Source organism: Meleagris gallopavo, chromosome 5, assembly GCF_905368555.1.
Source record: "Meleagris gallopavo chromosome 5, MGAL_WU_HG_1.1, whole genome shotgun sequence".
NCBI lineage: Eukaryota > Metazoa > Chordata > Aves > Galliformes > Phasianidae > Meleagris > Meleagris gallopavo.
In genome coordinates this window covers 30398253-30421346 of record NC_139408.1, presented here as the reverse complement: position 1 = coordinate 30421346, position 23094 = coordinate 30398253, and the positions used below count along the sequence as shown (strand labels likewise).

The 23094-nt window shown below is 37.0% G+C and overlaps 1 protein-coding gene across 13 annotated transcripts in view; it reads right to left on the bottom strand.

Moving 5' to 3' along the window:
* Window positions 1-1105: 1105 nt before the first annotated feature.
* The window catches only part of LOC104911158 (uncharacterized), a 37374-nt gene continuing 15385 nt past the window's right edge, over window positions 1106-23094 (bottom strand). For 8 of the 13 annotated variants that reach the window (XM_085225065.1, XM_085225070.1, XM_085225067.1 and 5 more), the window contains 2 exons: window positions 9054-9203; window positions 1106-5319 (listed from right to left, as the gene is read on the bottom strand). The gene's annotated coding sequence lies outside the window, so the exon portion shown is untranslated. Of the gene's footprint in view, window positions 5320-9053; window positions 9204-10555; window positions 10648-23094 lie in introns of all 13 variants that reach the window. The other 5 variants (XM_085225069.1, XM_085225073.1, XM_085225074.1 and 2 more) reach the window with 2 other exon arrangements.

The following is a 23094-nucleotide window of genomic DNA, read 5'->3' as shown; positions in this document are numbered from 1 at the left end:
CACATGCTCAGTCAAATAAAAACCCTCGTGCATTGCACATTACATGCGCTTGTGCTACCTGGCAAACAAAACACAATGATTGCCGATAATATTATTTCAACTCGCCTACGTGTATATGTTCCTGTGATTACACGAGTTTTTCGTCATCAAGCAGACATGTAAGTTTTCTTATTTAATTATTAATCTCTGGCTTGAGTTATTTTCTAAAATGATTTCACAAGTTAAGACATTCACTGTGGAAGAAATATCAAGAGTACTTGAGCTGCACTGAAAATTTTGTAATTTTCAACATCTCAAAAAACTCACAAAGAATATAAAATAATTTGCAATATGTTTTTAACCAGTTTTGTTGTATGTATTTAATTATTGTTTCTGCCAGTTCCAGGAGTTCCTTTAAAACTGTAGATGATGATTATAGGAGTATCATTTACTTTTCTGAAGCAGTGTGTCTAAGCCATGATAAAATGCTAAAAAGATTTTGATTTGCAAAATGAAATATGCCATTTATGGAATCAGAAGGAAAATTTGTCCCAGAACTTGAAGATGAAAAATGGCTCACAGATTCAGCATTTTTTATGGATGTGACCACTCATTTAAATGAGTTAAACATGCACCTTTAAGGTGAAAATCAACTTATCTGTGAATTAGTTTTCACAAAACCAAATTTTTATCTTTTGTTGTCCTCTTTTTTATGTTTTAACAACAAAACTTAAAAATATTTTTTAAAATAAGTTTTGCCTCTTATATGCATTAACCATATGTACATTAACCATTATGTATTTTATATGCGGCTCAAGAAAATTCCTCTTCACTCAGTATTGCCTAAGCAAGCCAAGAGGTTGGACATGATTTAAATCGAGTTTAATCTCTCCAGTCTGTGCTGGAGATTGATTCAGCTTCAGTGCTGAATGTACTGCAAGCAGAGCCTAAGTCGTGTAATAATATGTTGACTTTTGCATGCAGTTGCATGCAGAATGAGAATTGACTCCATGTGTGATACACTGATCAGAGCCATAAATACTGAGAATCCAAAGTGTTTGGTACTTGGGCAAAGGCTTAGAACAAAGAGCAAATTAAAATAGAAGAAAGGATAGTGCAAAAAATGTTTTCTACTTATCACATACATTTTTATTGAGATTTCATCTTCATTAACAGTGAAAACATGAGCTGGAAAGAATGTTTCCTCTTGAGCTATTTATTTTCTGCAGTAAACTGCTAAAAGGCAATATTGGTAGTATTAGGATCCTACGAAGTAGGAAAGAAAAGGCAATTGTAAAGTTAATTGCTTAGGTGGAAAGATCTTTTCAAGGTGAACCAGAAATCCAAAAGATTTACCATAAAGGGAAGAAATAAACGTAATGGAAAGAAAACACTGTTTTGTCAAATATCCCTGCAAAGTGCCTGATTACGATGACCTCTAGAATCAAGAAATCAAGGTGTAATTTGTAGGACAAGTGAATATGCAGGACTTTGAGGTGCTTGCTTAGATGAATAAATGCAGAAATGCAAGATCATCTTTAAATACAGGTGTCTTTGTACAGCATTCCATCTTGTCTTCAGACATTCTAATTTGTCAAGATCTCTCTGCAAGACCTCTCCACATTTGAGGGAGTCAACAGCTCTTCTCAGTTTAGTGTACTTTCAAATACTTTATCCAAGTAATTGATTTAAAAAAAATTAAAGGGAACTGGCTCTAAAATGGAGCCCTGCATAATCTCGATTGTGACTGGCTGCCACTAAATGGGAGATAACCCTCTTTACTGCAATGCTTTGAGCCCAACCTATCAGCCAATACAAATTGGCACTATCTGCCTGGGCGAAAGTAAGGAAATAATAGCTTGTATTGGACATACGAAAGAAAGTTAGAAGAACTTTATTCTTTTTTAAAGCAATAAATATAGGTTTTTATTTGTTATTCTTCTTTATATTGTCATTTAAAATATTTTCTGCATAGTTATTCTTGAAGAATATATAGATTTATAGACTGAGAAAATTTACAGTCCGCGTATGGGAATATGTTCATGGACCTCACAAAAAGGAGCAGATCTTACTCTCACATCTGGCAGTCATTTGTTCATCATGGAGTTCTGCATCTGAAAGTCTTGCATAATGAATATGCAGGGCCAAAATCATTCTGGGTGTAACAGTACTGACGTCAATTCCCTTACACCACGAATGAATTTTTTGTGTGGAATGCAAACTGTTTTCATGACAGACAGGGAAACAATTCAGCATGGATGCATCTTCTTATTTTCCTTTAACAGCTGGCAGCTGGTAGACATTGGTGTACTGGCCAAGTACAATAAATGAGATGGACAATGAAAAAGAACAATTACAAATGAAGAAGGTTGCTCAGATAAGAATGAGTCTATATGATTTTTCCTGCTTGGAAAGAGAAGGAGAATAGGGGGAGATGGTGAAGAGAAATGATCATTTTTAGGAAGCAATTGTATAGTCATATTTTTCACAACAAACAGAAGCAGATAATCATTACCCATGATAGCCACTTCCAGACTAATTTTCTTCTTAGTGTGGTCATAGAATCATAGAACTGTTCAGGTTGGAAAAGACCTTAAAGATCAAGTCCAACCCCAGCCTAACCATGGTATCCTAACTCTAACAACTACCACTAAGAGCCACAGCTAATGCTTCATAGTGTTTAATATCTTCATTAGTGATACAGATGAGGGGTCAGAGGATACCTTCAGAAATTTTGCAGGATATTACAGTATGGGGAGGAACAGCTGACACAACAGGTGATTATGCTGCCATTAAGAGAGATCTCCACAGGCTGACAGGAATCTCATAAAAGATTCCAAAAAGTGAAGTACAAACTCCTGCACCTGAGAAGGAATAACTCTGTAAAACAGTGCAAGCTGGGGCAACTGGCTAGAAAGCAGTTTTGCAAAATCTAAATTGTACATACTGGCAGACAAGTTGAATAAAAGCCAGCAATGTGGGCTTGTAGCAAAGAAGTCCAAAACAACATCCTGGTATACAGTAGAAAAGCATTGCCAACAGGCTGGGGAACATGAACTTTTCCCTCTACTAAGTATTGGAAAGGCCATATTTGGAATATTAGGCCCAAGTACAAGAGACATGGACTTAGTGGATTGAGTCTGGCAGAGGGCCATGATAATGATTCAGTAACTGGAACATCTGCTGTGCAAGGAGGGTGTGAGAGAACTGGGATTTTTCAGCCTGGAGAGGAGTAGGGTCAGAGTGGAACGAGACTGTTTGCAGTATTTCTCAATGAATAAACAATGGTCACAAACTGAAATACAGGAAATTCCATTTACACATAAGAACAACCTTTCTACAATGGAGTGAATTATCCAGAGGGGTCATCTTGGAGATATTCAAAAGCCAATTGACAAAGCCCTGAACAACCTGCTGTAGCTGGCTCTGCTTGAGCAGGCGGCTGGACTAGATGATGCCTAGAAATCCCTGCCAATGTTAGCTATCTGGATTCTACAAAATGCAGCTAAGTTTTCTATCAGGCTCTGGATAGCATAGGAGTCATTGCAAGGTCCTATGGGTATGGTCAACACAGAGTATAGGACAAAGATTTTATTTATCTTAGATTGAAACGGAGTGGCAGCATGATTCTGTTTTCCTTCCCTACCTCTTCATGCCTCTGTGCTACTGTACAAAAGGAATTCCTGAATTTCCTAGACAGAGGCTGCAATTGCAACTGCTACTTACGGTAGCCACAAAATTAAGAGGTTATAGCAGTCACATCTTAATCCAAAATGTTAAATCAAGTCCTTGCAGATAGGAATAAAACTGAATTTAAAACATTTTTTAAATTTTGTGTAAGTCTTTTGTAAAGACCAGTAATTGTGAATACACCTGATTTGTGTATACTTTTCTTAAATTTCAGTTGCTTTACAATGTTCTTTCTTTAATTCTATTTCTACCAACATCAAGCAAGCATCAGTGAGTGTCAATGGGTGCCATTTTTTCCACATGGAGGAATTCAGTGCCACTGCTTTGCTTTATACGCACTTCCATGTGAAACACCATTGTGTCCGACTGCCCCTCTCCTGCCATCTGTTGCGCAGCAGCAACATGTCATGGAATATTTATGGGAAGGTTCAACCTCTACTGCCATACCACCACCATCTGCCTCTGACTTTGTCAGCCAACATAATAAAATAGAAGGCATTACTTTCAGGGCAGTACTTGTATGCATATATATATATATATAGATATGTGTGCTTATATATATATATATATATTTATACACACATGCATATACACACACAAAAATGTATACAGTTACATATTTATAGATAATATATTAAGGATATAGCCTTAATAATGGATATATTGGAACTGGCTTATGAACTTACATTTTTATCTTGTTCAGCTGACTTACTTCAACAGAAACTTAAATGAATTTAATTGAGCTACAGCTATACAGACCAGTAATACGAAAATATCTCTGTGTGCATACATATAACTTTTAATTAAACTCAGATTATTTTTTTTTTAATTCAGCAATTTCAGACTGCAAAATTCAATGTTTGCAACTTCAAACACTAAACAAAAAAATAACATTCTCAGTCTAGTCACAGTTAACCACATAGTGACTAAAAATAGCATCAGCTGGTCCTCAGGATGTATCCACAATAACAGACTACTCAAAATGTTGTGCTGCTATTCCCTACCTAATACTATGCCTACAACAAAATGCGGAAGTTTAAAATATCTCTGTAATTATGGTAAACAGACAACAATCAGTAAAATTGCAGAGTACTGTCTGCTGTTCCTAACCTACAGGTTGTATATAGAAAGCTAAATTAAACAATTCTGCCTGCTTTGGGTAGTCTTATACATACTAGATCCAAGTGCCTGTAAAGCATAGGGAAATTATATTTTAAGTTGGATATAAATTCAGCCCAGGCTTTCTTGAATATTTGTATATGAATTTTAATTCCAAACAATTGCTGTATGTTTTGTGTTTCCTTACTAACTGTGTCAAGAATTTTCACAGATATTTTTAAATGTAGGAGTCATTAAATATAATGACACTACTTCCTTTTACTTGCTTACTGTGGAATTGTGATATTACTCAGTGTCCAAAAACGTTTCTGCTACACTCAAGTCAAATTCCGTGTTGAATTGAACACAAGAAGAGGCACATATCTTCATGTTCCTCTCTGCTTGCATTCTGAGGAAAGTACTTATTTTGGAGCATGGCTTCCATCCCATATGGCCTGTGACCTTCTGCTTACGTACTGTGGCCTCTGAGTGAGAACAGGAAGAGGTGAATCAATCAGCTGCTCTCTGAATCATAATCCTCTCTGGATTTCTCTATGGAAAAAGAAAAAAAAAAAAAAGAAAGAAAAAAAAAAAGGAGATAACTATTAGAGCAGAAACATTCCTTGAAGCTACCTCTGCAGCTGCTGTGAAGAGGATTCACCAGCATGATTATAAAGATGAGTGTAATTGTTGACAAAGAAGTTTTACAGTCACAGATTGAGAAAATCTCTGCAACTTATCTGCCTTATTCTGTCTCCAGAACTTTCCCTTGTATCACACTCTGAATAAAGACTTCCCGGTCTGTGTTGCTGGGAAGTTTAACCCAAGAATAGATGGAGCAAAATTTCATTAGGGATGTCAGCATCCAGTCATCAAAGTGCAACTCAGATTTGGTAGAAATTCATATTCATCCTATGTAGGAATAAATGGCTACTGAGTATGTACTACATTGTTAATAAGACTTTAATCTTTACTGACATATTCCTTGTTGTTCAATCTAAAGCAGTAAACATCATTTTAAAAGTATAATGTCGAGAGACAAATTTTTGCAAGTTACATGGGATTTGGAGCATCCAGTTTGTGCTCTTTTGTCAAAAATTAGAATTATTTAAGAAAGTGATAATGTGACTAGAAACTTACAAAAATACTTGCTCTATTAAGGATGTACAGTAGGCTTCAAGGGTATACAAGTCTGATTCCTGGAAATCTGTGAGGTGTGTTACATACCCGTAGAATGCTTTGCATCAGAAGGGACCTTTAAGATCATCTAGCTCCAACACCCTGCTGTAGGCAGGGATATGTTCCTCTAGATCAATTTATTCAAAGTCCCATCCAGCCTGACCTTGAATGCTTCCAGGGAAGAAGCATTCACAACTTCACTGGGTAACCTGTTCCAGTGTCTCACCACCCTCACAGTAAAGAATTTTTTGCTGATATCTACTCTAAATCTACCCTCTTCCAGTTTAAAGCCATTTCCCGTCATTGTGTTGCTATCTGCCCTTATAAAAAGTTCCTCCCCAGCTTTTCTGTAGGCCCCCTTTAGGTACTGGAATGCCACTATAAGGTCTGCTTGGAGCCTTTTCTTCTCCAAGGTGAAGAGCCCCACTGCAGAACCTTGCACTTGGCCTCGTTGAACTTCGTGAGGTTGGCATGGGCACACCTCTCAAGCCTGTCCAGGTCCCTCTGGATAGCATCTCTTTCCTCTAGTGTGTTGACTGCACCACTCAGCTTATTGTCATCTGCAAACTTGCTGAAAGTGCACTCAAATCCCACTGTCCATGTCTCCTACAAATGTGCTAAATAACACCAGTTCCAACACCAATCCCTGAGGAATGCCACTTATCACCAGTCTCTACTTGGACATTGAGCCATTGACAGCAACTTTCTGATAGCTATGAGAAGTGTATAGACTTTGATAATCATTCTTCTGCAAATGTAGGAAAAGCTGTCCTTCCTCATGTTAGAGAAAAACTTGCACCATATTCTTCTGGAGACAAAAATCTGTCTCCAGAAGAATCTGTCAAATGTTTATTTTATGAATCAGGCTGTAAGAAATACTGAATTTCAGAGTAAACATTCTTTGAGTTTCATCTCACAGATGAATTAGACCATTTCTGTATCAGATACTCTCAAGATTTTTGTAAAGTAGCCAAAAAATCTGAGCCATATGTTCAGACATGCTTAAAAACAGTAGTGAAATTGTAGTATCCAAAAATAGTTCTGTTTTCCTCATCTGAGGAATTATTTTTTTTACCTGGAATTTTATCACTATTTTGAGACAGATAGCAAGAGCTAACATAACAAAATGACTGTAAAAACTACATTATCAGTGCCACAAGTGACCATGCTTTGGCTTACTTCCTTACTTCAGGAAATTGTACAAAAAAATTGACAAGTACATACAGTCATAACTGATCAATTTCCATGCAAACTCCTGAAAACTTCTTGAAATTGATTCCTTCACTCAGCTGCTGTTTCCCTTGAGCTATTTTGAGGAGAAGGGGGGGAAAAAAGCCCTTAATGGCTCTGCTTCCGGTAGTTCCTTCCTGCCTGCCTGCCTTTACTGAAAAATTGTTTTTCTTATGATCCTGTTGAAAACTAGAATAATATAGAAAATCAATCTTTGTATCATTTATGTATAAAATCAAATGCAGACTTAGATTAAGAGATTTTAACACTCCCTAGTCATGCTACTTGTGATGTCTTTCCCCAATATAGCTGTTAGTTCTGAAGTTCTGTGTATGTTCTCTCTCTTTTCCATTTGACTGTATTATCTTATAGCCAAGTAGGTTTTCATTAACAAAGGCGAGGAACTCATTTCAGTGATAACATATGAAAAGAACTTCATATCTGTAGAGGTTATGTAGAGAATGCTAAAATTAGATGTTTGCTATCTTGTTGCTTACGGTCAGTAAAAGGAACTTTGATTTGGAGAATCTTACTCCCATTCACTGTGTTTTTATGCATGGATGTAAATAATTCTCACAGTGTAGGAGATAGTGAAAAACCAAGTCTCTCTGCCTCTCTATTAAAATTGGATTTTTAATTCCCGTTCTGGTAATTTCCATAGACTTTTTCCATATATTTTGTATGTGATATTAATGTTGGTAGAAAAAAAGCCTTTCCTTCAAGTTTAATTGGTGATTGCAGATGACACTATACATTCCAGTTTGAAAACAATCCCAGTTAATTACTTGAAACATTTATTTCCTTGATTAAACATCTCATGAGGACATTATATAAATTTTCATTGGGACTTAGGCTTCTGAATGCAGAAGTCACTTTTGAAAAAAAGCTTAGATGACTGACCTGGATATGTTCTGAAAATCATCCTTTATTAGCTTTAGCATTAAGAAAAAAAATGAAGTACATATTCCTGTAATAGTTTATCAAGTTCTGTCTAACAGAGAATCAGAAATCTTCTAAAATGTGCAATTACAGAGAGGCATAAACTTTGAGACATTTTTGTGGTTTCAGAGAAAACTGACTTGAGTACATACATCTGGAAAGTCCCACCAAAAAGCCACTTCTGTATTTTCAGGAAATTAAAAAAAAGGGCCCACTACAAATCTTCAGTTGTCCTTTGTTTGTTTATTTTAAGCCACATAATAAGTGGACATTTGTACATCTTAGGTACAGGATTTGTACCAAAAGACATTGTTTGAAGATAAAAGGGTAGTTCACATAAACAACTGTTTTTAACATTTTTGAGACAATTTGTAATGGTCTTCTATTCTGTGAAACTATGGATAGTGGGGGATTTCAGAGCTCTGCAGCTGTGGAACCAAGCCACAGTAACAGTCCTTTTTCTGAAATTACCAATTTCAAATATAACCTGATGTTTGAAAAAGATATACTAGAAGATGCTCCTGAATGGTCTTGATAAAAAAGGTGACTGATAGGGTAGTATCCTGAGTTAGACAGCTATTCTTGAGTTTGAGAACATCTATCCTAGATCAGAAAGTCTCTGTAGCACCACATCCTGTCTGCAGCACTGGTCAATTAACAAATAGCTACAGGAAAATGTAAGAACAGGACAAGTATATTGTCAGTATTAGCTGGTAGTTGGAAAATCCTGACATCCAGCAGCTTGTAATTCAGAGATTTCTTTACATAATAATAGAAGAGCCTTATTGGGTTTGTTTCCAACGATGTCCATAACTAGGTGCTTAAGAAGAAGTAGAAGCAAGAAAAACACATACTTTCCTGCACCCTCCCACCCTCTTGATACATTTAGATTGAAAGACTTCTTAACTCTCATATAGTTTGCTTGTTCAGTTCCGTACCAGCAGATCTCCAAGCATGAGTAAAAAAACTTCCAATCCTGAGACAAAAGTTCTGGAAGAGTTGAAAACAAGATTTTTTGTAATGATACTGATATCAGGCAGTTGTTGCTGAGCCATCTTTGCTGCTTTGTGGTGAAGAAAGTGGGAATTCTGTAGGATAGAAAGAAAAGGGAATTAAAAGAGAGCATTCCTCACATTGACTAGTACACGCTGTTGAATGTCCAGTAGTACTCATTGACATTGTTCCTTTGTTCAAAAACATCTCTAGTGTTGTGAAAAGCCATCTTCTGATAATGTAAGATGCTTTACTAATAATGAAGTAATACTTAATACTTAAATTGATACTTTACGTTTTCTCTTTTTAGGAAAATGAGCCAAAAGGTAAGAGATTGCTTGGAACGAGTATTTTCATAAGTCTTTAATTTTGCAAAATGTAAGTAGTAATATGGATTTACAGCAAAACCACCCTATCATGCTTCTGTTGTGCTCTGCTACTCCCACATAAAGCATAATGCTATGTGCAGCATGATGTCTACACCTCACATAAGTCTCCATTTCGATAAGATGTGACAGCTGAACTTGCACACAATATTATGCCTTACTGAAATATTAGGGTTTGTTTTGCATAGTGACATGCTGATAAACAATTAACTGCTTTTACAGTAGGTCCTAATTCATTGGCCTCTACCTATACTATGTCTACATAAGCCAAATTTAGATTATATTGCAACTTGTATCCTCTTGTGTATGCATATACAAAGGACGATTAGCTGTAAAGTCTTCTATGAGACATTTTATATGGAAAAATACTTACAGAATATATCAGGTTGCACAAGACAGCTGCCTAAATTCTGGAATTAATATCTGCTAACCATTTATATGCCAAGATTCTCATATCTGCTAACCATTTATATGCCAAGATTGTCACTCACAGTTAATTTGTAACTGTATCCAGACCACAAAAGCAAAAACATTATTTAGTGAATAAGACATTTCTGATCCATAGTCACATGGGTACTAAATAGTATACCAGCCTAACACAAGCATGTTATTATGCTTTTTCCTTGCTTTACCATCCCTGTAGGATGCCATACCCTCACTCTAAATTTCAGATGTCTTTTTCTAAGTGGATGCTTTTTTTTTTTGTGATGATAAAGATGATTCATGCAGTCTCCTAAGCATATGCGAGACTTTTCAGAACAGAGTGGATACTTCTGCTTTAAAGCCACTCAATGCTGTTCCGTAATTATATAAGATTTTATCAAAAGGGGATTGGGAAAGGCTGTTCTTTCCAGAGAACTGAAAGTATCATGATCTCTAAAGACCTCAAAGTAAAAAAAGATATAAATACAGATTTACTCTCTTTGCAGCAGAATAAGAGGTAGCTTCTGACATAATTCCCTTTGTGACGGTATGAAATATTCTACTATCTTCCTTCTTTCAAATAAGTGCAACTTTCTTTTCGAAAACATTATTCTATGAAGATACGGAATCAACTGTACCTAAAAGTTGGAAGCTCTTTAGGGCATTTGTAATCTGTCTTCAAGCCTTAGTGAACACAGGGAATCTGTACCACTGCTGAAGTCCCTTGGTGCTACCACAATAAAAACAAGAGTGATTGTGGTGAGTAGATGTGACCTATATTTTTATCTATATTGTCGCTTTTGGATTTACACTTGTATTTAAATTTCTCTCCTCTTTAAACATCTCTCCCATAGGCCACAATTTGTGTTTCCCCACCCTGTCCTTTACTTTGTATCTCAATCATAGTAAGGGTTGTAAAAGAGTGCCCTGTTGAGAGAAATGAGAAATAGCCTAGGCTGTTTCATTAGAACAAGGGAATTTTGCTGCTTCATATACCATTGTCCAATAAACTAATCAGTGGCTTTATTTCTCTAAATGCATAAATGCACTGAACTCCTGATTCCCTACCACTTAACAAGGTTGATGAGAGTCAGCAAATGGCTTATAGCTTAATTTATATATCCAGTAATTCCTGTGGCTTGTAGCTTAATTTATATTTCCAGTGATTCCTCTGAGGATCTGAAAGGATAGGGAGAAATAATATTCACCCACCTTGTCACCTATGTGCATTGCCTTTTTTTTACCCCTGCACAGCTTTTCATTGTCTAATGAACGTGGTGGTCATTACAGAGCTGTAGTAGTTCAGCTGCCAAGCCATCTTTTCCTGTGGGAGCTGGGAGTTCTGTTAGTAAAGGTATCTTCTACATATTCAGATTCAAAGGTTATTACCTGCTTTTAAGTTCAAGACAACAGCAAGTACAGCAAACTCAGTGCTGCTAATACAGGATCCTTTCTTTGAAGTTTTAGCCCGAAAAGACACCATTTCCATTTGGCAGCAGTAGCTGATTCACATGTTATCTGAAGCTATGCTTCATCTTCTGGAAACTGGAGGAGCCTAGATTTGTCACTTGAAATGTCAAAGCTTTTTGGGTCGCAAGAATTGAAAAGGCAGGGGAAGTAAAGCCAGTTCTAACTTTTATAATAACAGTAGCAAGATCTCTGAAATCAGGAAGAACAAGTCTTGGGATGTTTTAAGTGCCAGTGTAGTTTCAGCCTATATCTATTAAAAAGCATATGTAATTCAAACAAAAAACACCACTACTTTATGTTTCTTATTCTCCTCACAGTGTCATATTATTCTTATTGTACAGTTGGTGCTATGAGATGCAGCCAAAGACAGTGGAAAGTTCTGCATAGGTATAGACACACAGAGAAAAGGCTTGTCTCCTCCCTGAAGAAGAGAGCTATGTAACTGTGTACATCTTACACTAACTTATAAATAATGAATGTTCTGTGAGACTGGAGCCTATCAGGTACTCATCATTGACAAATTTGCCCAAAAAAAGAATCAAAAAGAATCAAAATTCATCACAGAATGGTCTGTAAGATATTTTGAAAACAACCTGACATCGTTATTATTACATCCTTATCTCTAAATTGGAGGGGATTTGAAGGTTGGACTATACAGTGGATAAAAAATCGGTTGGACAGCTGCAACCAGAGGATTGCGGTCAGCAGCTCTGTGTCCTGGTGGAGGCTGATCACAAGTGGTATCTCACAGGGGTCCATCTTGGGACCAGTGCTCTTCAACATCTTTATCAATAACACAATGGGATTGAGCATACCCTCAGAGAGTTTGCTGATCACACCAAGCTGAGTGATGCGAGTGATAAAATAGAAGGAAGGGATACCATTCAAAGGGACTTAGACAAGCTTGAAAAGTGAGCCCACATGAACCTCATGAGGTTCAACAAAGGCGAGTGCAAGGTGTTGCATATTGTTGGAGCAGTCTCAGGTACGTGTACATACTGGGAGAAGGACTCATTGAAAGCAGCCCTGCTGAGAAGGACTTGGGAGTCCTGATGGAGGAAAGGCTGGGCTTGAGTCAGCCCAGAAGGTTTAATTGTATCCTGGACTGCATCAAAAGAGGGATGGCCAGCAGGGTCAGGAAGGTGATTGTTCACTACTACATAGTAGTGAAGTGCCTCATCTGGAGTATCGCATTCAGATCTAGGGCCCCTGCATGAATGTCATACAGCTATTGGAGTGCATACAGAGGAGAGCCACAAAGATGATCAGAGGACTGCAGCTCTCCCACAAAGACAGTCTGAGGGAGCTGGGCTTGTTCAGTCTGGAGAAGAGAAGGCTCCAGTAGGGAGACCTTATTGTGGCTTTCCAATACTTAAAAGGAGCTTACAAACAGGAGGGAGGCTGACTTTTAACATGGTCTGATAGTGATAGAGCAAGGGAGAAGAGTTTTAAACTAAAAGAGGGAAGATTTAGATCAGATGTTGGGGGGAAAATTTTCACTGAGAGGGTGATGAGGCTCTAGCATAGAGGTATCCAAGACCAGGTTGGATGGGGCCCTAGACAGCCTGATCTAGTGGGTGGCAACTTCTACAGCAGTAGGGCTGGAGCTAGATGATTTTTAAGGTTCCTTCAAACACATGCCATTCTATGATTCTATGATTCTATTATTATAATGCAGTCAGAATATTGTTTTTTGCTCAGAATTAAGTTAAATACAAAATGTAAAGCAATAGCTGCATGTTTATAAGCACAATCACTTAATGGTAATACAAAGAATTTAATTGAAGGACAGTTAGTGACCTAATGTCTATTAAAATGGTCTTATTTGGCCTGTTCTCAGGAAATGTACCTTGAATCAGACCAGCAGTCTGGTGACCTCACTAACTACTGAACCATATGAGACAGACATGAAAGTGAGGATTCAAAAAAAAAATAAATGTGGAAAATGTAGTCTGAGAGCAACACTCAAAAAACTAAGGTGAATGATGTGTTTGTAGATATAGAAGTGTAACTTTGACACAATGGCAGATGGGTAAAAGTGTTTTACCTTCATGTGCACTGTTTGAGGACTAATCTCAGTATTACCAGTGAATTTGTGCTAGAAAAGAAAGCCTAAGAGGGATCACACGGTCTTGTGTTCAGAAAATAACAGGTTTACTGTCTTAAAAAAAACAAAAACTTTTAGTCAGGTATGTGGTTATGATGGCAGATTTAGAAAATTATTGGTAAACTATAATAGGTTGTAATTTTAAGAATGACTGAATATCCTTTATTGGTGGTGTCTTCTATTGCATGGGTTGAAGTCTCAACCTGACTTCAAATGTTTGTGTCTACTCAAAGTGCTCATTATATTCATTTTTTGGCACAAAAGTTGTTTTTGTTTGAAGAGATGTGTAAAATGTTGGGAACTATTTTAGTTTATTCATTGAATGTAGCCTTATTTATTTGTGAGTCTATCTCTATAAGCAAATAATTATTCCTATTTGAAAATGTGAATAGTTAACAAAAAAATTCCACTAGTGTTTCATTTGAGTCCTTTTTAAGGATGCATAATGCAAAATTTGGAAAAAATGTAAGTTGGACATATTTCATCCAATTTTGGAGATGAGATCACTTTCCCTCACAACACTTGAATTAAGAAGTTGAAGATAAATCACTAGTATGATAATTCTAACTATTTTTAATGTATACATAGGAAAAAATGTCTAAATTAGATTTGACAGCACTTGTGAAAACTGGCAGTGACAGCTGTCAAATAGGAAAAGCATAGTAGGGAAAAAAACCTGGCAAAATGACCTCCACCTCATAGAACCAGAAGAAAGGGAGTTCAAGTCATATATACCTAAGCAGTCTAAGGGAATTTGTCTCATATTTTGGCTAGAGAACTGCCAGACAGCATGTGCATTTAGTCTTTTGTTTGGAGAACAACAGCTTGACTTCTTTCTCCTGTAACAGTACCCAAAAAAACGATGGAGCCCCAGCTGTAAAGCTGGCCTTGTGCCATTTAGATTGGAGTGTGAACCCACAAACAGCAGCACTAGTGAAGAAGATATGAGGTATGGTGGAATGCAGCCCTCAGAGCCTCCCTGTCAGAGAACGTTTCAATGACACTACATTTCCTGCTCAGGTAGGAGTGCATCCTTCCCAATCATACCTATACTAGCAACAGACATGAGCAGATTACATGTGTGAAGTGTGCCTTTCAGCAGATTCCCTGCAGTGATGGAGAGGTGACGCATCACATCTTCTCAGTATTTCACCCGAAAGCAGACTGATCAGCTGAGGAAGAGAAATGAGCAACAGTAATTCCCCTCAGAATATTTGCATCCTCCTCCCAGTACTTCCTCATAGTCCTTGTTTGCCATATTTTCTTTCTGAATACAGAACTTCAAATATATGTCTGCATAATTCACTTTTTTTGTTGCACAGCTTCTTCTGGGAGTTTTTCTACTACCCTTATTCTGCTTTAGCAAGAATCTTTCTGTTTCTCATACAGGAGACTAACCAAGAAAAAGAAAGAGCCCTTTTTCTCCAGGAATAACATAGAAAAATAAATATAAAGCCTTCCTAGCAATTTTGGCACATCCAGAATGATCTTTAGTCTTCAGTGTAGCTCTAAAAAACTTTTACCTACTTTTTCTTCTGACCAGTTCTATAAATCTACCCAAAGTACCAACTTGAGCACATAACAGCAGTTCTAAGTGCCTCTAAATTACCTTCAGAAAATACCTGAGATACCTCTCTTCCATTTACATGCCTGATTAAGTGCTTATTTGCTATGTAGAGCAAAGCTCTTGCTATGAAAGTTCTGTTTGCTTAACAATTATCTTTTTGAACTAGAGCAAAGCGAGAGGTTTCTACTCTGGTATTTCCAAATCCCTCCTTGGCAGTGTTAATCAATCCAAAAGCCTTTTTCTCCTTTAAATAGAAGATGGAATTTATGAATGCAACAAATCAGGGTTGTTTTTCTGGTTTTTTTTTTTTTTTTTTTTACTTTATGTTATCATTTGAGGAGTCTCTAAATTTCTCTAATACGAAGACACTGACCCCAGGCCAGCTTAGCAACTCTGCTCTACTTCAATGAGATAAAACTGGATTGCTGATAGGCTTTGTATAAAGGCAATTCCCAGGCAGTCAGGGGCAGCTTCTGTGGCTACAATATATTCCCCTTTCCCAAAGACTTGGCGTAAGCAGTTCTCTGGGAGAAAGTGGATATGTTTCTGTCAAATTCATCACAAAGTTGTGGTTAAGCAGTTGGCCATGGCTGAACATAGTGGTTCTTTAATTTGTCTAAATAAAAAGTCCTTTTCTTTGCCCACTCTTTCTTATGTAAAAAAAAAAAAAAAAGACTTTTATTAGCTGTGTTAATCTTCCTCTTACCAAAGTCTCACTTCCTTGTGATTTGAAGTGTATCTCACTGTTAGCTGATATATATATAAATAACTATAAATCAATTAGAGACTAATCCCAGACAAGATCACAACTGAGATTTAAAACTCAAAATTATATAACTCAGAGCAGAATCCAATGTTTCAATCTCTTCTATCCAAAATGATATAAATCTCTCATGAACGTGGCTAAAATTCTGCAACATAGAGACAGGTCCAGTTATTTCCTGTCTCTTCCTAGCTGTCTTCTTGGCTTTAGTCTCATTGTTTTAATTTTCTCACACTGCATTTCTCCATCTTTAAAATGGTGTTAAATTTTACATTTTTGTAAAGTAGCATGAGATAAAACAGTTAAATATTTCAGTAGTGCCTGACTTTTATTAGTGTGTGGCTGGTATTGATTTCATTTCATGCAAATGTTCTTACATGTTATATGAGATATGTATGGTAACTGTTGAGTCATGGCCTGAGCCACTGATAGAGCACTCAGGAAAAAGACCTGGTCAGCCCTGAGAGCACAGGTGAAGGCAATTCACATGTATGACCGAAAGGGGTGGAGCCTGGCTGCACCTCTCTTAGACCCCTTTTAATGGCTGACTGTCAGTAGAGAAAGGTCTCTTTCTGGAGGTCTTTCCTTAGGGAAGCTTTCCCTTACAAACCTGGGATCTTCTGATACAGGTGAGCAATCTTCCTTTATAGCATCTTTCTCTCATGCTAGTCTCTCTGTTGTCACTCCTTTGTTGCTAATGCCTTTCTCATCATATTGATCTGTCCAATTGCTACAAGATGCTTTAGTCCTCCAATCAGGATTTCAGTGTAAGGAAAAAGTCACCAGCTGAAGTGCTTAAATGGATAAGGATGGGCTTTGACCCAGTGATAAGTGGGTAATTTGTAAAATAAAACCATTCTGTGTTGTAGTTTTACTTGATAGTGGCTTTATGTATGAGTTATAAAACATATTTGATACAAGATGACTATTTGCTTTCTGTTTTTATTATAAAAAAAAAAAAATCAAACAATTGTATCTGCTCTTTGGCTATGCCCAGCTGTAGAACCCAACTGCCTGTGCTGTCATATTACGCAGCCTATTGCAGTATTCTGCCAGACAACCTCTAAGTATAATTTAGGAGTCAACATAGCCTAGTTACCACTTCCAGTAGTGGTTTGCATATAGCCACTGACTTGGAAGGGAAGAGAGAGGTGTTAGCAGTGCTGATAGGATGAGGCCATGCCAGTTGGCTCAGGGCCTGGAGACTATACTGCGGTACTGTGAAGTAGGAAAGAGAAGGGAAGTGACTAAAATCTGTTATTGGTGCAAACTTTTGTTTAGAAAGATCTTGGTTTAAAAAAAAAAAAAATCTGAATGTATTCACTTAGTTATTTTTTGTGGGTGGCATCACTTTTGAGCTGTGAGTGCTGTTGATACTCAGTTCTAAAGTCAGGATTTAGCTTCTTTTTAATTGACTTACAAAATAGCAGGAAATCATGTTTCAGAATATCAGAGGATTATGTTAAAAGTTTCATACTGGAAGTATTTTTTACCTCTATTATGCCTTATGCATAAAGACTTTAAGGCAATTGTACAAAAATTAAATCTTACAAGCTTAACATGGATGCTGATAACTGTTTTGTATCTCGAAGCTGGCAATGAAGGAAAGTGCTGACTTCAGCTTGGCTGGATCTAAACTTTTAGACGTTCCAGTTGTAGGTCCACGCATCTCAGGATTCTTTTTTGGTGCTGGAGATCTTTTGTCACACATCAGTGATGCCTGATCTATATTTGACTATTTTTTATTTATATACGTGATTCTATCTATATCTATGTGCAAGATAACAGTTTTTGAATACCGAGGATATCCAAAGGTTCAATGTCCCTGGCCTGAGAAAAATTGGGTGGTTGATCAAAGTTGACCTACACTGACTTTCAGCAGTGTGGAAGGGCACAAGTTGCTGTGGTTACGGAATTCCCATAACCTTGCTTGAGTCTAACTTTCATCATAGGAAAGCATGTTGCAGGTTACTGTTTAGAACTAAGCACGTTACCAGCAGCAGTTTTTGTAGGATGCATATCCTGAACTATTAAAGGTATTAAGGTAAGCACAATGCATTACAGTCCAGATGCTCTCAGGATAGAAGAATGACTGAAAATGCTGGTAGATATCAGAGTAAAAAAACCCTTTTCTCTCTCTTTCTTTCCTTGTAAGCAATGTGATTATCTGCACAGGTCTGTTTAAGAAATACGTTATTGGCCAGGCACCAGCTGACAATTTACTGGTGTTCAGTTTTAAAATGTGAATGCATTCTGAACCTCTGGCATAGCCTGATTATTATTATTTTTTTTTTTTAAATCATGAATGAAATCAATTAACTTGTTTTTCATTGTTTAAACTAATCTAAGTACTTTCTGAATCCCCTGGTAACTGCTCCACTTCCTGCACTGTATTTCCAGTGGGGAAACCAGATATTCCCAAGCTGTAACACAATTACATTGACTTGCTTTTCCTTGGTGCTAAAAATTCAGGCTAATTGTGCAGTGCATGAACCCCTTCAATGCTCTAAGTCTGCCTTAAAGGAACTTGTTTGAACATTCCTATCCCAGTGTGAAGAACAGCCAACCAACATACACTGCTTCATTTTGGCAAAGCTACAGATAAAGCTTTCGTGTTGTTCTTAAGATAACACTCTTTGTACACAAGTGTACCATCAAGTTACTTATTTACAAGTTACAACATTCCATTATGTCCTCTACTGCATACCTCTGTGTACAGAAACACACACATACATTAAGATGAAGAGAGGTAAGGAAGACTGATATTCTGTCCATGAGGGGCACCCTGGGTCTGTAACACTCCAGTCTTACAAGTCCAACCAGCTTGACTGATCTTTGCTAGGAACTGGAAGTTCCAGGACAGCCATATCATGCACAAGCAGAGTTATCCCTGGTTATTCTATCAGACATGGACTTAAAACTGAGGCAATCTTTACTGTATATTCTGTTATACTGAAGTATAGCTGAGATCTTTTATGCGGGAAGATAATTGTTAATGAACAGATCAGGTTTTCAGTTCATTTAACATGTAAAGTATTTGCATGATAAAACATAATGCATTTCACTGTCATTCTTATGCTTAGCAGAGAATGTGCTATGGAGAATTAATGAAAGAAATTATATTATGTTCTCTGCAATGTTTATTCTGTGTACTATCACCATGTTATTTAATTATTCTGATCAGTTTAAGCCTGACTGTCACAACACTCATGCAAAGAAAGGGCAGATGTTTCAGAAATATAATGGTAGTATTTAATCTGTGTTGCACAAAATTACGGACATTTTAAATTGCCCTGTGAATTTAGAATACCTTCAGCTTAAGAATATATTTGTTAGCTCAGAATTTCAGGACTTGAGGCTTGCTTGTTTTTCAAGTAAGCAGAGTAACTTCCAAGGTAAGTGTATTTCTTCTGAAGTTTGATTTTGCATGCATATAGATATTGTCTTAGTTGTCTAATAAACAGCTTTTTGTTTGGGAACTAAAGACTGGCAACTACAATCTACTTGTATTGTTAGTATTGCTTGTACTGAAATAAGGAGGAGCAAAATTGCATGTGTATACAAGCACCTTTCTCAGAGGGCTTCATGACAGATAGGTGTCTTGACTTGAATTCATCTGCAACCAGTAACACAGAAAAGATAATCTGAGTAGTGAAAATGCATTGGATTAGATTTTCAATTACTTGCTTGAGAGCTAGTCTTGATCTTCTTGAAGTTGCTGGCAAAAATTCACGCAAACATCAGTTGTGTGGGAACAGCCCCTTGTATCAACAAGAACTGAATCTACATGGAGATGTCAGTTATTGACCCACCTGCCAGTCCTGCATAAGAAAACATGAACAATCTGAGTCTCATTCAGTGTTTGTACTTGTGGCCCCAGGGAGGGTCAGGCTATATGACATAAGATTCAGCAGCCAATTACTGTTTCACACTTACTTAGTAATTCACTGAAAAATAGACAATAGAAGAAGTGTGCTTAATGCCTTACTCAATTCTGAAATTTTGACTAAGATGTGTGACTGAACCAAGCAGAAGCTTGGCACTAAATCTGCTTATTAGTATTGGCACTGTATATACCTATTGTGTGTGTGTGTGTGTGTGTGTGTGTGTTTTTTTTTTTATTTTTAAGAGGAAGAAGCTCTAAAGAGCTGGAATATTTTGATTTGAAAATTGGCAATTGAAATTGCCTGGGGGGTGGACAGGGCTAGGAACTGTTTTATTGAGCAGATGAGAATTCTGAACGCAACAGGAAACATAACTGACAAAGCTTTCCAAAAATGCCAGCACTGATATTAAATATATGCCTCACTCAATTTGAATAATAAGAGTCCTGTGAGTTAAATTGATTTCTCACTGTGGTGAAAAACATGTCCCACACAGACGTGATGTGGCACTGGGAGAAAAAGGAGACAAACTTGGGGTGAGTGCTGCCAGTACTGCCAACTCTGGTCCCACAGCTCAGCCCCTGCCCCAGGCAAGGGGAATCTCAAAGAACTGGTATTATATTAGAGAATATTAGAACTGAAATCTATTATAGTCATGGGACAAGTCCATCAGCTTCTCCATAAGTGCAAGGTCCATCTTCCAGAGCCTTTCTGACCCTTTGTAGGATCTGGATGAAACCGTAACTAGAAGGAGCTGGAAGGGACAGTATTGCCTTGATTCTACACAGTAGTCTTTTGTAATCTACCAGTTTTTAAACTGAAATACGGGGAAAGCAACCATCAGACATTTCTGTGAGGACAGTATATTTGCTGCTATGTTTCCCCACTCTTGGCAGACAATAAAGGCATTGAACATCAATAATTAGAACATATGGGTGAAATTTTTTCACCCCTTCCACTCCCAGATGCTCACTTTTTCTTGTGGCAAAACATGGCTTCAGCATTTGATCTCTTCTAGTCACCCCTCCCATCCCTTTGATGAAATTAGTTGCATATGTAGGTTTGTGTTTGTATGTTTCCTAATCTCAGACAGGATCTAAAATTGTATTTCAAACAAGAGGAACATAAGTGGGCATAGTTAATTACTTTTTATTAATGTCTTTCTCTGCAAACTTCTCGCAGAGCACTCGTCTCCACAGGCTTTTTTTTTTTTTTTTTTTTTTTTTTTTTTTTTACTCTTCATGTATGTTGCTTAAATTTTTTTATGTATAGATTTCTGGTAGCTCAGCCTCTTTTGTAGGAAACAAAAGGATTGTAAATGGAAAAAAATATATACAAATGACATAAAGAAAAGAGCAATGGGCAAATATGATTACACACAATTTCCTGATTTGTAATGAGGGAGAAATGGACTTCATTCCACAAGGTGTTATAACTGTAACAAAAAAATAGGGTATTATTGAAGGGTTATTTCAGATCTTGATCCTAATGATGGCAGATCCAAAATAGCAGAACACGAAAATGGTATAAAAATTTACTTAGGTGTGTTATAGGAGTAGTCTGCACTGTATGATTACATGACTTTATTAGAGAAAGCTTTCTCATGCAAACAGTCTGATGGAAGTCTCAGCCTATTGTACACACCAGTCTTAGTGGAAAGGGGTTGCATTTCTTTTCTTTCCAGTTGTTAGGAACTTGTTTGTTCATATAGTCAAGCATATAAAACCTGGCAGATTTATATATCTTATTCAGGATACTAAATTAGTAATATGTTGCAGAGGAAGTATGTCTGAAGTAGAAATCTTCAATGAAACTGTTTGGAATTGGTGAAAATTTGATATTTTCCTGTTTTTGTATAAGAATTACAGGCTGCATTTGTTTGAAAGAACATGTGTGGTATGCGTGGAAGAATGATTCATAGAAAGGCAGAAAAAGAAGAGAGGAAGAGAATGCAAAATCAGTGCGAAGTGAGCTCAGGAATAATTTTGAAATCTAGAAAGATGGGTTTCAAGTAAATATGAATGAGAGTAGAAGTTACCTCCTGTGTATTGGGTCTCTCCTTGAAATGTTTTCTGTATGGGGTGATCAGAAAAGGGATTTATTTTAAATGCTAGTCACGCTTTGTTAGGTTCAGTCTGAGAACCACGTAATATGGGGAGAACTTCTACATGAATAACTGTATAATTACTCAGTCTCATGTTAAAAATTTAATATTAAAAATAGATTATTTCAAGTCAGAGAAGACCATTTCATCTTAGAGCTGTTCATCATCTTGGCTAATGCATATTGAAACTCCTTCTCCCTGTGTACGGTTTGATACTAGCTACTGCATTTTTCAGCTGGTGATTATTCAGTCAGCAATGAGAAGAGAGCTATTATCTATTATCAGGATGGTAGTGATGTGATAGTAACAATTTTGCTCAGAAAGATTCAATGATTCATCCAAAATTATAGAATAGGGTATCCTGATCTGAAGGTGCCACAGAAAGGCGCCACCTTCTGAGTCTTTGTGGGTTTTGTGCTGAAGTAGGATTTATTTGTGATCGTACAGCAAAGGCAATGTTCTCAGAACTGTTTCTAAGAATAGCAGGATGACTTCTTCAGCTGTTCTGAGTAATTTCAGAGCAGCATATATTGTGTGTTTCTCTATCCCACGAGAGCCTTTTGATCGTGGAGATACATAATTTTACATCAGTGATTTTTGGATTCTTTTTTTTTTTCATTCATATTAGCTTGACTTGCCTAAGAAATTTACTTTGCTGCACAATGTTTGAAGAATCTCTGTGGAATTTGGAAAGCAATAGCATGCATTGGCTTTAGAACTTCACATTTCTTCACCTTAATTCTGAGCAAATGACAAAAGATTGTGGAAAACTAAATGGTAGACTTGAAAACGAAGAATCGGAGAGAAACAGCGAAGCATCTGAACCACAAGAGAACTGTCCTCAGAAGATTCATTATGATGCTGTCAAAGCTTACTGCATGTGTTTCAATTGATATAAGTAATCACTAGCATCTTTATGAGCAGTGAAGTATGTTATGGCCAGCACAGGAGATGGCAATTGTCTGGCAGATTGGGGTAATTCCAAAGTAAATGTCAGCTCTCACCAGTCCTGAAAGCCATTGATTGACTCTATTACTAATGGGAGATAAAACAAAAATCAACATTATCGACATTATAGGAGGAAGGAAAAAGAGTGGTGGAAAGATTAAAGAACAAAGGAAAAGCAATCTGATCTATTTGAATCTAAGTGAATCCAGCTGAAATGTCCAGAGGTTTTGTGAAGAGGAGAGGCTGCTTCTTTTACATTCCGCAGCTCTTGTTGCTTGTCCCAGGGTCAGATAGCTTCAGGACTGCCTTAACTAATACCTAAAATAAAAGGCTG